At 41.7% G+C, this 13851-nt stretch overlaps 1 pseudogene; it reads right to left on the reverse strand.

Moving 5' to 3' along the window:
* Nucleotides 1-7344: 7344 nt before the first annotated feature.
* On the reverse strand, nt 7345-8587 carry LOC101721339 (forkhead box protein N2 pseudogene; annotated as a pseudogene).
* Nucleotides 8588-13851: the final 5264 nt, after the last annotated feature.

Genomic DNA, 13851 nt, shown 5'->3' on the forward strand with positions numbered 1-13851 from the left:
TTCAACCAAAATTGATCTCTCCCTGGCTACAGGATGGACATCTTGGATTTCTTCCGCCCTGAATCATCTTAAGGAATGGGCGGGTATTGGGGCGGTAGTTTGCCTTCTGATATTGACCTCTCTGGTGGGCCTGTGGTGCTTGTGCCGGATGAGGATTACACAGAACCGAGACAGGGCTATGATTATTCAAGCGCTCACAGCCATTGAGGCTGGGCAGTCCCCCCAAACATGGCTTGCAGCCATAAAATTATGAGGCATCGCGTTCAGGCTGCACGGCACAGCACTGCACATGAGAATCGCTGTCTGCTGTTAGTGGTCTCATGGGGAGCATGTCTGATTGCATGCGGGTTAGTACCGTCCTCTCCCAATAAATCCTTTAACAACTCCCGCCTCTGGAAAAAGGGTACTGGACGGGTTGGACTCAAGTCGGGTTGAAAAACCTGATGTAGAGTCTATACAATGTCCTTTATGGTTGCCAGAGATCAGACCTCTACTCTCAGCCTGTTTCGCTTCTAAACAATAAGGGGGAACTGTGGAGAGCTGCGTGTGCCGCGCCTTAAAGATGGCGCTGGTTTCCGCCTTCCGCCATCCCGACGGCGAGAGCTCTTTATGATAAACAACTCCTTATTTGGCTGTGATGTGTCTGATGCTCTGCCCCCTCTTACGTGTACCTATCCGCATTCGCCACATGACTATCCGTGATTGGTTGGTTCAGGGGTACTTATTCTAGGGACGGGTGCTCCCCAGGGGTAGAAGAAAAAGAATGTTAAGTTTTCCTGAATAAACTGCTAGAAGAAGAGCGTTGGTGTTGCGTCGTCATTGCTGGTCAAAGGCGAACGCGACAAATTTGAACCTGTACATAATAGAATTTGATTCTTCCCCCCCCATTCAATGCCTCTTCCCCTTATTTATAAAAGCTTTGTTCCTATTTTTTCCTTCTATTCTTTTTTTCTTTTTGTCTCCTTCCTTTCTCTCTCCCCCCTTCCTGTTCCTCTTCCCATATTAACATTTTCTTCCTATTTCCCAATATCTGTTGTATTTTTGGCTCTTATTTACCCTTTCAATTTCTTACATCAGAGAAACAATGCGATATTTAAACATATGTGCCCGATTTATTTCACTTAAGAGTATGGTCTCGGCCGGACATGGTGGTGCACTCCTGTGATCCCAGGACTCAGGAGCCAGCCTTGGCTACATAGTGAGTTCAAGGTCAGCCTGAACTGCATAGTGAGACCCTGTCTAAAAAAAAAAAAAAAAGAAAAGAAAAAGAAAGAAAGAAAAGGGTATCAAGGTGCATCCATTTACCTAGAAATATCTGAAGTTTATGATTCTTTATAGCAGAGTAGTACTCCATTGTCTAAAAAAAACCCCACATTTTCTTTATCTATTCATCCATTAATAGGCATTTGGGCTGTTTCCAAGATTTAGCTATTACAAATTGTGCTGCTATATACATGCATGTGTGCATATTGCTGTGGTATGATTTTAACTCTTTGGGAAGATGCCAAGAGGGGGAATACCTGAGTCAAATGGAACCTCTAGTTTTAGTTTTTGGAGGAATCTCCAAACTGATTTCCATATTGGATGCACCAATTTACACTCCCACCATCAGCGGAGAGAAGGGTTCCTTTCCCCCACAGCTTTGTCAGCATTTGTTATTGGTTGATTTCTTGATAACAGCCATTCTTTATGGAGTGAGGTGGAATCTCAGTGTTGTTTTAATTTAGATTTCTTGAATAACCAGTGATGTCAAAGGTTTTTTTCATATATTTATTTGCTGTTTGTATTTCTTCATCTGAGAAGTGTCTGTTTATTTCAGATGTCCATTTTTGGATTGGGTTTTTAAAATTGGTGGGTCTGATTTGTTGGGGTTCTTTATATAATCTACATATTAGTCCTTTGAGGAAGAGTTGGTAAAAAAAGTTTTCCCCATCCTGTGGGTTGTCTCTTCACTCTGTTGGTGGCTTCTTTTGCCGTGCAGAAGCTTTTAAATAAGATGTTATCCCAGTTATTGATTCTTTGTAATAATTCCTGTGCAATTTTTTTTTCCAGGGATTGAACTCAGGACCTTGCACTTGGGAGGTGGGCAGCAGCACCTCTGAGCTAAATCCCCACCCCATAAGTTATTTTTAATATGAGCAAAAATTGGCAACTGAGGAGTGGTTCACTTGTGACTGTTTATCTACTAGCAGTTACAACTCAAACCCAGGACAGTTTTTATACTGCGCTACAAATGAAGAACAGTTCAATAAATTTCTTGAATTGGAAAACATTCTTATACTTTCATTAAAAAATAAATAATAGTTACAATGAATTGGAAATTATAGATTTTTATACAGTATATGATGGCAACATAATATTTGAAAATTAAGCAGTTTAATAAAATGTACAATTTTAAAAACAAGTTTTGACAATGGCATTGCTAGTTATATGTAAAGATAAAAATGGCAGGTATAACATTAAAATTCTCTGTTATTCTTGCCTTTCAATAGATATTTTGACTACATCATTAACATTGAAGCAAACCTTATTTAAAGCTTACACATTTCAAACTAACAAAAACTATATATGTAAACCAGAAAGCCTCAAAGTTTCTTAAATACTATAGTCCCCACAAAAGGTTGTTAAGTTAGTATAGTAATTAAGACAGATTTCATAGCTTTTGAAATACTGTTATATCTGTTACTAATCTGTTGCTTAAACTGCCTAACGGCCTCCTGGTCTACCAAAACATATACATTCCCTCAACACTTTTTCTAGCTTTGAATTTATGCTAATGTATGTTTAACTATCTAGTATGAATCCTTTACATAATGCCTCAGAAAATAGCAAAAAAAATTATATACTGAGTTTTACAATATACACAGACTGTGAGAAGTCAAATCGGCTATGAGAACAGGAAAAGCTCAAAGGTGGAAAAAAAGAAGTGATCCAGCAACAGCTTTTCCATGAATACAGACAATGTTTTCTTCCTCTGAATTTGAATTTCTTTCTCTAAATTATTAACTAATTTAATAATATATTGCAGAAATAAATTTCAAAAATACATATTCAAGAAACACTGATTCTATTTGAGATGTAAAAGATTAAGATTAATTGTGCCAAGACAAAACTTTCACTAGAAATCTATTATAAACTGGAATTGGTTGCAAAAGAATTTGTATTATTGTGATGTAAGGCAAATTACATATTAGCTTAATTCACATTTTAAAAATAAATTGAAAAATGTGTAACTCTTCTAAGCTGTTTTCATTTTAGCAAAATTTGTTAGTGATTGGGTATGTGATTTCTAGTCCATAGGTCTTAGAATGTCTTCCTTTAAGTTGATGGTGATGAGCCATGTTTGTATCTCAACACAATTGAATAATTAGATCATAATCTCAGTGGAAGTCATATGGGACTGTAATTAAAAATTTGGTTCTTCCCCTTGAAAATAATAAAATATATTAGCAAGTGAAAAGTGATGTACTGAATTCTGTACAAAAATCACATGTAAAATATAGTGTAACTTCTCCCAGTTAGCTTTTTGTGCAGAAGAGTTTATCTTCCTCACAAATGATGAATGTAGCTTAAACATTTAAATTTGTGGGGCTGGGCATGGTGGTGCATGCCTGTAATCCCAGCACTCAGGAGGCTGAGACAGAAGGATTGCCTTGAGTTTGAGGCCAGCCTGGGCTACATAGTGAGTTAAAGTACAGCCTGAATTACAGGGCAAGACCCTGTCTCAAAAAGAAAATAGTAAATAAATTTGTGGGAAGAGTACGTGAAGAGGGAGAGAAAAATCAAAGAACTTACAGTTGTTGTCAAATATACTGAGACAAAAAACTAAGATCCCTATTTGAGCTGAGAATAACTCTCTCCCTCCTTATCTTAGATCATTTTCCTTTATTTGTAAGGAGTAGCCAATAAACAGGACCCAAGAGGAACACTGTGGTATAGAATGCTGGTAGAACAAAGCAAACTGGATCATTGAAGATTGTTACTATGTTCTATCCAGAGGGCCATGGTAAATATTTTTTTTTTTTTTTGGTATGGGGGATTGAACTCAGGACCTTGCACTTGCTAGGTAGGCAGCAGAACCACTGAGCTAAATCCCCAGCTCCATGGTAAATACTTAAAAAATATTTTGTTATTAAATTGATATTTATAATCTCTTTACTATTCAGTGTGGTGAATGAAATTGTTTCATCTTTTATTCATTGTCTACGGTAAGAGTGTTTGTGTTCAGATATCCCCCTAAAGCTTCATGCTGTCATAGGTGGGGCTTTTTCAGAGGTGGCTGAATCTAGAGTGTGTGATGCTGGGATTAAGGGTTTGTGATTACTAAATCAGTCCACTGATTGGTTTGGCACTGCCCTAATCCCAGTAGCCTAGATAGAGTATTGAAGGGGCAAAAAAAAGCTGCTAAAGTCCCTTGCTTGCTTTGCTACTTTCTGCCTGCCATGAACTGTTTTTCCTCTGCAGTGCCTGTCTGTCGTATCACACTGCCTTGGATCCAGTCAATTATGGGCTGAAACCTCTACAAACTGTGAGCTAAATAAACTCTTCCCCCTTTAACTTTGTTTGTCAGGTATTTTGTCTCAGCATTGAGAGAAAAGTAACAAAGACAAAGAGATTAAATTAGCTTAGCCATTTTCTGTAGATAGGATATTTATGAGGAAAAAATTTCTTAATATCTCATCCTGCATTATGAACAAATTAAAAAATTACATTTCAACAGCACCAATTCTATTAATATGGCCATCCAGATTCAATTAAAATTAACATAAACAGAACAGAGAACTTTAGTGCTGTTATACCTGGTTTAAAGTCTTATCAATTGAAAAAGATGCTTTTGTTATTATTCTTCTCATTTGTCAGTTTTGCCCAAAGTTAATATAAGCTGTCTGTCTCTTTAAAAATGTACAAAAATGATTTATTGTCATAAAACAGCTCAAATCAGGAAATTAAGATTATGAGCCTGACACTGTATGTGTATATATGTATAGAAATTATGAGAATAATGAAAACAAGTTCATTGTCTATGATACAGGATATATCATCAGATAAGACTGAACTTTTGGAAAACTGATCCCACCATTGTAAACACACACACACACACACACACACACACACACACACACACGGTGAATCATAGCATTATTATCCCTTGTTCTTTCTGAATAACATAGTCAAACTTTGTAAATGATAAGAAAAACTATCTCATACAAGCAGATTTTGTTCAAATACTTAAAATACTTTAGTCAATGAACTTTTGTAATAACAATATAAAATCTTTTAGCGTGGATTAACAGCACATATAAGTATTACACTGCCTTCTCAAAGAATACTGCATAAGTTCCAGTTTTATATGAGTTTTAAATCCCTGAAGGTATTTTATCTCTGCAGTTTTATTATGTCTTTTAAAAGTTAATTCAGCCGGGGATTTAGCTCAGTGGTTTCACCGCCTGCTGCGCAAGCACAAGGACCCAAGTTCGATACCCCGTACCAAAAAAAAAAAAAAAAAGGAAAAAAAAGTTAATTCAGTGGGGCTGGGGATTTAGCTCAGTGGTTCTGCTGCCTGTCTTGCAAGTGCAATGGACCCGAGTTCAATCCCCAGTACCAAAAAAAGTTAATCCAGCAATTTTAACTCATACAAAACTTGGAATTTTTTTCCCAAATGAGCTACCACAGCTTATGATAACAAGTAGTAACTACTCAAAATGTTTTATTACACTCCATTCCCAGTATAAGACTCTCAGAATGCAGTGTATTTAGAAAGCAAATGAAAGGTTCTCTTATTGCAAAAGTATGCCAAAGTGGATATTACTCTATAACACACTCTATGGCTGTATCCTGTCATTGGATAATTTCTATTCAATAAAGACAGCTAGTGGTGGGCCAGGGATTTAGCTCAGTGGTTCCACCACCTGCCTCACAAGTGCAAGGTCCCGAGTTCGATCCCTGGTACCAAAACAAAAAAACCCAAAAACCCAAAAACCAAAACAAAACCAAAAAACAAAAACAAAAAACACCTCAAAGACAGCTAGTGGCTAAACCTTAACGAATACAAAGCACTTTCGGAAAGAATGAGAGGGCCCCAATAAATTCCATGCAATTTCTGTTAAATAAAAACATTTCATAGGACACACATGTGTAAATACCGAATAGTTTCTCTAGTGTGAGAAACTGAAAGTGTAAATAAGGACTAAAAGGTATGATAGATAATGTGAAATAGGAAGAAAAGGGGCAAAGGGGAAGGGGAAATGGGAAGGGTAGGGGAAAAGAAAGAAGGGAATGGAATTAATGTGAGAAAAAGAAAAAATGGAAACAAAGTCTTTGTAGATAGGGAGGGGTGGAGGAGTTGAAGGGAGGGCAGGGGAATGGAGAAGAAATAGGAACCAAGATGAATTATGTAAAGGTGCAAATTTCCAATGATGAATGTCATTATATTGTATACCTAAAATGTACCAATATAATTAATAAAAAAAAGAAATAACATTTCAAAAATACTATTGTATCATAATAGGAATTAGAGTATTTAGGTGAAATCACAGCCAAAACTGCTTTTTCCAAATCTTAGAACTCTTTGTTGTATTCTTTACTTATGTTAATCAAAAGGAACTTTCTAGACATCTAAGATCTTTTCCTTTTTTTTTTTTGGACCAGGGATCGAACTTGGGACCTAGCACTTGTGAGGCAGGTGGTGGAACCACTGAGCTAAATCCCTGGCCCAATCTTTCCCACTTTATATTTGGTTTTGCTCATACTGCAACAAAAAATAATTTAAGATAAAAAATAAGACAAAAACCCTAAATTGTATCCTACTAGATTGCATGTCAGGAGAGGAGTATATGAGAAAGATATTATGAAAATTTTTAGCTGGATCAGTAACTACAGTTAAATACAGAATGGAAAGGAAAACAAAAAAGTTAGAGTTACTAAATTTTACATTTTGACATATTAATAGAAGAAGAAAGAGATTTTTCCTTTAAGTTTAAGAGAGAGACTGGGGATTTTCTTACATAAAAATTTCCAAATCTTGGAGACACTTATCACAAAAGTTATGCTTTTAGGTTTTTATATCACATATCTATGACTAGGCATGATCCTAACAGCAATTGTTTAAAAAATGTAAAAAAAAGTAACCAAAAATGTTACTGGGGATTGAACTTAGGACCTTGCGCATGTAAGGCAGGTGCCAGAACCACTGAGCTAAATCCCCGGCCCACCAAAAATGTTTTTGAAAGAAACAAGTAATTGGCAACCTTCCCCCACCTAAAACTAAAGAAATCCATTCTGGTTTGATATCTTTTGTAAAGAGTATTGCTACACTTTAAAATAATTACACACTAACCATTATTTCTATTTTTCCTCCTGCTTTTGATTTTGTGTTTTTGCAGGATTTATTAGGGAAACCTAGGCATGTACAAATTCCAGCGAGGTGGAGCAGAGATCCAGCTGCCTTTTTGAGCTCCTCATCAATTTCCTAACATGACTGTTTTCATATCTTTTTGCCCAGGTGCCCTTTTTGAGAGGTATCTGCACAAGCCTGTGCCACATTGCATATCCACTGTTTCTAAAAGGGTCATATTCATAATCACTGTGTGTGTCTTCTTCACTATGAAATCCTTCACTGCTGTCACTTGCTGCATGGCCACTCTTCAGGATGATTTCATACACCTCATCTACAGAGGACAGAGAAGACATGATCAATCTGGATGTACACTGCTGTGCTGCCATGCTACTGACACTGTAGTTGTGATTTTCTTTTGGATCAATGCTGGTGGCTAAGGAATCACTCTCTTGTAATCATACAGCACTGGGATTACTAAATGCATGGCCACAATTTCTCTTTTTTTGCAATGATGTTATCAGAGGAGGAGGCTTCTCACATTCTAAACTCCCTAGTTCTATAGAAGTATTTAAAAGTATCATTGCAGTGGCAGCATCAAATCAGATTCTTTGTGGAGGAAAAAGGTTGCTTCTTCAGTGCCTGTATAAGGTTGGGTTTATATTCTGGAGCAGCACAGCACAAGGAACCTTTTCCATTGACCTTGCTGAGGCTTCTTTCCATTTCTGAAAATATTCATTAGGGATTATATTGAACAGAATTCTTCCACCCTGTTGGTGCAGTAGCAAAATATGGGAGACAGCCTAAAATCCAGCTGTAAATTTCTTTGACAAAAATTTATTAGGAGAGTGTTCAATAGCCATTTATTTTTTTATTTTTTCAATAGCCATTTAAATGAGAAGACTAATGGAGTATGGGGGCTTTGAAGTGGTTGATTTATTTTTTTTCCTGGGTTTGGTAGCAGGATGGTCCATGGGATGCCATGTCATCTCCCTCTATGTCATACAGTGGGCTAACCACTGGAAGATCCTCACTGCCAAGGCTGAAGTTTGTAATAAAATGAGTATTTTCATGAAGCCAGTTCAAGTTTGTCAGCTCATTGTCTGCTGACACACTGCCCAGGAGAGTGACCTTTGGCCGGGCAGCATCGACAGCTTCAGTTCAGATTTTGTAAATCTGGATCAGTCCTGCAAACTTTTCAGCTCCTGGGGTTTCAGCTCTCTTATCTGGAATCATTCCAATTATTGGACCCATTTACTCTTATAGGTTGTGAGAGCGATGAGGAGCAGCAGGAGCACACAGTATGGCAGAGATCTCCATGGCTCCTGTGGCCTCAGCAGCTGCCTTGGGGAAGACGGAAGCCATGAGCAGGCAGTGCTGTTGAGGGCCTGCTGTGGCAGCACCTCACACCCTCCGGGGTGGTTTTTTTTTTTTATTTGACAGGGGGTCTTGCTACCTACTTCAGACTGGCCTTGAACTCACTATGTAGCCCAGCCTGGCCTCGAACTCACAGTGATCTTCCTGCCTCAGCCTCCCAAGTGTTGGGATTACAGGTGTGTGCCATCATGCCCAGCACAATACTGGTGTGGAAATTAAAACCATAGTAGAACCTTTATAAAAATAAAATAGTAGGGCCAAGAATGTAGCTCAGCAGCACAGCTCCTGCCTGGCAAGTGCAGGGTCCTGAGTTCCATCTCTGGTACAAACAAACAAAAACCCAGCAGATGTAATTATGAAATAATTATAACGTGCTCTGCCTATACCTAAAAAATTAGCAAATTCTGTCTTCCATAATTAAATTACAATACTGTTGGTGGTGCATAATTAGATAAAGTAATGTAAAAGAAAAAACTCCTAGAAATGGACCCATGTGCAAAAATAAATGAAACACGATACATTGTATACTTTACAACATTATCTAAAGTAGTGAGTAAAATCATAAAGACTGTATTTACAGAAATTGATTTCAGAAATATAAACTACAAAAAAGTTAAAACTGGGTTTGTACTGGTGTTATATAACTAGACAAAAATCAAAGTACTGCCAGTAGTGGTGGTACACGCCTGTAATCCCAGCACTTGGGAGGCTAAGGCAAGAGGATCATTGTGAGTTCCAGGCCAGCCTGAACTGCATAGCAAGACCCTGTCTTTAAAAACAAAAAACGGCCGGGGATTTAGCTCAGTGGTGCCGCTGCCTGCCTTGCAAGCGCAAGGTTCCGAGTTTGATCCCGAATACAAAAAAAAAAAAAAAAAAAAAAAAAAAAAAAATCAAAGTACTGACACATCTAAATATTGGAAACAAAGTCACAAGATCTCAAGGAAAAAAAAAAAAGCACTGCCCCGTATCCCGCCCCAAGAAAGCACTGAAGAAACATCTTCCCAGTTTACACATAAAACTAAGAATCAAGTTTTGTGTAGGGAAAAATCCCTCAAAGCCCCAAAGCAAAGTTCAAAAACACACTAGGCAAACTATCTGTATCACAGAAATGACAACTGTTTCCTATGTATGCATAAACTCCTAAAAATAGAAACCAAGGCCTGGAAAAGGAACCCTCCTGGACGAACAGACTTCAGACCCTTAGCAAATCTGAGAGAGGACTGGTTCTGCACACCAGGTGAACACCTACATTTCTGGTCTAGTACAACGCGGAGGGCTCTGCCCATCATAGACTTTGGGGAGCAAGTGGAAGATTCTGGGTATCAGCCCTGATTCGAGAGAGAAGGGGACACGGAGGATTCTGGGGGAGTACACATCGAGAACTCGGGGTACCCGAGTCTTTAAAAATGCTGCTGTGTGGGTATAGTAGTGTTCTTGGGTGGGCAAGCCAAAAATTCTGGGTAATGTAGTCCTCGGTGAAGGGACCATATCAAGGATCCTAGTCTGACTGCCACAGGGAGGCTTTGGGGTATTGTAGTTACTGGGGGAGAATGCTGAGGATTCTGGGTAGGGTAGTCATTGCTCAGTGAACGTGTGAGGCCTTCTGGGTATTGCAGTCCTACGGCTGCATTGAGGATTCTGGGTATGGGAGCTTTTGAAGCGGTTGTTATTAGAATAGCACGCTGTAGATTCTAGGTATTATAATCTTTGCCCCGGGAATGACAAGGATTCTGAGTAATGTCCTTATTGAGAAAACTATGTCACAGATTTTGGGTATTGAAGGCCTGCATCTGTGCGGTGAATTATGGGTATGGCAATCCATGGGAGTATTATTCCAAGTATTCTGGGTACTGTAGTCCTGTGGCTGCGGAAGCATTCCGGTTATTGTACTCTATGGGAAAATTACCTAGCACTCTATCAGTAGTTCTACGGCCCCGTGAAGGATTCAGGGTAACTCAGTCTAAGAGGAAACAGTGCTGAGGTTTCTGGGTACTGTGGTCCTGTGGCCCCGTGGTGGATTCTGGGCAGTAGTCCTGTGGTGGTGGATGTATTCCATTGGAAAATTAGTCTGACGATTCTGAGTATGTAGTCTTGAAACCTCTCAGAGGATTCTGTCTAGGACATTCCAGGAGGAAATCATGCTGAGGATTGTGGATACTATCGCCCTGTGGCCGCGATAGAATTCTGGTTATGGTTTCTATGGGAAAATTACTGTGTGAACTCTGAGTATGTAGTCTTGCGGTCCCGCAGAGGATTCTGGGTAGGGTAGTCCAGGGAGAAATGATGACAGGGATTTCTGGGTTCCCTAGTTCTGCAGTCAGGGAGGAGTCTGGATCCCCTCGTCTAGCAGCGCTGAGGGAATTCTTCCCGTGATGTCACCAATCTCTTGATCTTTGTCCCCTGATGAACTGAGTTCCTGGAAGTACAAAGAGGATATTGTGGGCTGAGAAATTCACTCCCTTCCACTCAGTTGCGTTTGAGCATCACCCTAAGGCCATTCCCCCAATCACGCCCCTTCCTCCATTTGATCTCCGTTGTTACCTTAGGAGCATTCCATATAACTCCAGACCAAAACACATGGAGTCTCTCCATTTTTTTCTCTCTTGCTCTCGAGCCCAAGAGCTTGATTTATCTGCATGGTGTACAGTATTCCTTTTCTGTTATCCATTTTTCTGTTCATGACCTTCAATAAACTTAGCTAATTTCCCCCACCAACTTATGTACGCTGTGCAATTCGCTGCTTGCCATATAGAACTTGGGCTCTGTCAGATCCACCACACGGTAATACTGGGGTTCCTTGTGCCTCGTGCTCTTCCAGCCCCGAAGGGAGGGCTGGAATACCAGCTGCAGGAGCAGTGGAATAGGTATAAAGGGCAGAGTACTGTGCTAGCACTGAGCAATGGATGAGACGCTCTGGAGGGTGTGGCAGGTGCTGGGCCTGGTCAGGGTTCTGGGTTGCTACTCTCTGTGCCCGTGTGAGGCTGGGGCTGCACAGGCTAGTCCCAAGCACCCTAGGCCTTAGCGTGAGGACTGAGGGGAGAGCTTGTCTTGATGGGCGGTGTAGACGTTTTACTGGCAGCAGTTCCTGGGGTGAGAGGGAGCAGGCTTAGCAACCCTGCAACTTAAGATGCCATGAAATATTATGAGTTGCAGACTGTATCTCTTACAAGTGAAATAAATCAGACACACAAACTTAAATATCACATTGTTTCTCTTACATGAGAAACTTAGAGTAAAAATAAAGAGCAAAATAAAAGGTATCATAGATAATAGGAAATGGGGAGGTAGGTCATTCTCAAGGGGAAAGGAGATCGGGCTGGGGGAAGGGGATTGGGCTGCACTATAGCTCAGTGATGCAGCACTTGACTAGGATTGTGTGAGGTCCTGGGTTCAATCTCCAATGTCACAAAAAACCAACAGAAAACCATGAAAAAAAAATCATGGATCAAAGGGGAAGGGCATGAAGAGATGGAGGAAGTTGGGAGGGAGGGCATCAAGTCTGGGGAGACTTTCCTGATGGGCAATGTTTTCTGCACAGTAATGAACACTGGTGTTAGCAGTGTTTAGGATTTTCTAGGCTCTACTGGTAGAAAACCACTGGAAGCTTGTCCTTGAAATTTCTATAGACTTGCTCATGTACTTTCTTTGAGTGGTATTATTACAGACAGATGAGCTAGGTAGAAATATTATAGGCAGCCCAGATAGGGCTAGGTCTTTGGGAGGGTCAGGACAAAGGTGAAACCAGCACAAAGGAGGTGAGCCACTCCCATCATCCAAGAGGAGGCTTCCGGGCCATCATGCAACCGCCAAACCCAGCACAGAGGAGGTGAGTAGCTCACAGCACCCAGGAGGAGGCTTCTGGGCCACCATACAACTGCTACTCCCATCGCACAGGAGATGAGCCACTCCCAGGGGCTAGGAGAGGCTTCCTGTATGCTGTACCAATGTCACCTCCAGTGGAGAGGAGGTGAGCCACTCCCAGTGCCCAGGAGGAGGCTAATGGCCTACTGTACCACCACTATCCCCAGCACAGAGGAGGTGAGCCCCTCCCAGTGCCCAGGCAGAGGCTTCTGGGCCACTGTACCACCAACACCCCTAGCACAGAGGATATGCGCTGCTCCCAGGCCCCGGGAGGAGGATTTTTGGCCACAGTAACAACACCTACCCCAGCACAGAGGAGGTGAGCTGCTCCCAGCCCCCAGGAGGAGGCTTCGGGACACCATACCACCATCTCCCCCTGTGCCGAAGAGGTGAGCCACTCCCAGCACCCAGGACAAGGTTTCCTGGTCACTGTTCAACTCCATCCACTGTGCACAGAGGTGAGCCGCTCCTAGCATCCAGGAGGAGGCTTATGGGGCACCGTACCACTGCCCCTAACAGTGCAGAGGAGGTGAGCCACTGCCAGTGCCCAGGAGGAGGCTTACAGCCTGGTGTGCAATCTCCACCCCCATCGCAGAGGAGGTGAGCCACCCCCAGGGGCCAGGAGAGGATTCCTGGATGCCATACCACTGCCACCTCCAGCACAGAGGAGGTGAGCTGCTCCCAGTGCACAGGAGGAGGCTTCTGGCCTGCCATACCACCACCACACACAGCACAGAGGTGAGCCACTCCCAGGGCCCAGGAGGAGGCTTCCAGACCACCTTAACAGGGCAACACCCAGGACAGAGGAGGTGAGCCACTCCCAGCACATGGGAGGAAGCTTCCAGGCTGCCATTCCACTGATCCTAGCCAGGAGGTTTTTGGGCCACCATACTGCTGGTTTCAGCATGTAGGAGGAGGCTTCCCAGCCACCCTACCACTGCTCCCAGGGTGGAGGTGGCTTCATGGATGGTGTAGCACTGCTCCCAGTGCAGAGGAGGAGGCTTCTGAGCTGCTGTACCACCACTCTCAGTGCAGAGGAGGCTTCTGGGCCACAGTGCCACCACTCCCAGTGTGGAGGAGGCTTCTGGGCCGGCATAGCACCACTCAAAGCGAAGATGAGGTGGCTTTCAGGCTATCATACAGTCGCTCCCAGCTCATAGAAGGCTTCCGGGCTGGCATAGCACCACTCCTAGTGAAGAGGAGAAGGCTTTTGGGCTGCCATATCACCACTCCAAGCATGGAGGAGGCTTCTGGGCCACTGTACAACTGCTCTCAGCACA

This window comes from Heterocephalus glaber, unplaced genomic scaffold, assembly GCF_053883595.1.
Source record: "Heterocephalus glaber isolate CG9 unplaced genomic scaffold, H.glaber_assembly_v1.0 deba00001745, whole genome shotgun sequence".
NCBI classification, from domain to species: Eukaryota; Metazoa; Chordata; class Mammalia; order Rodentia; family Bathyergidae; genus Heterocephalus; species Heterocephalus glaber.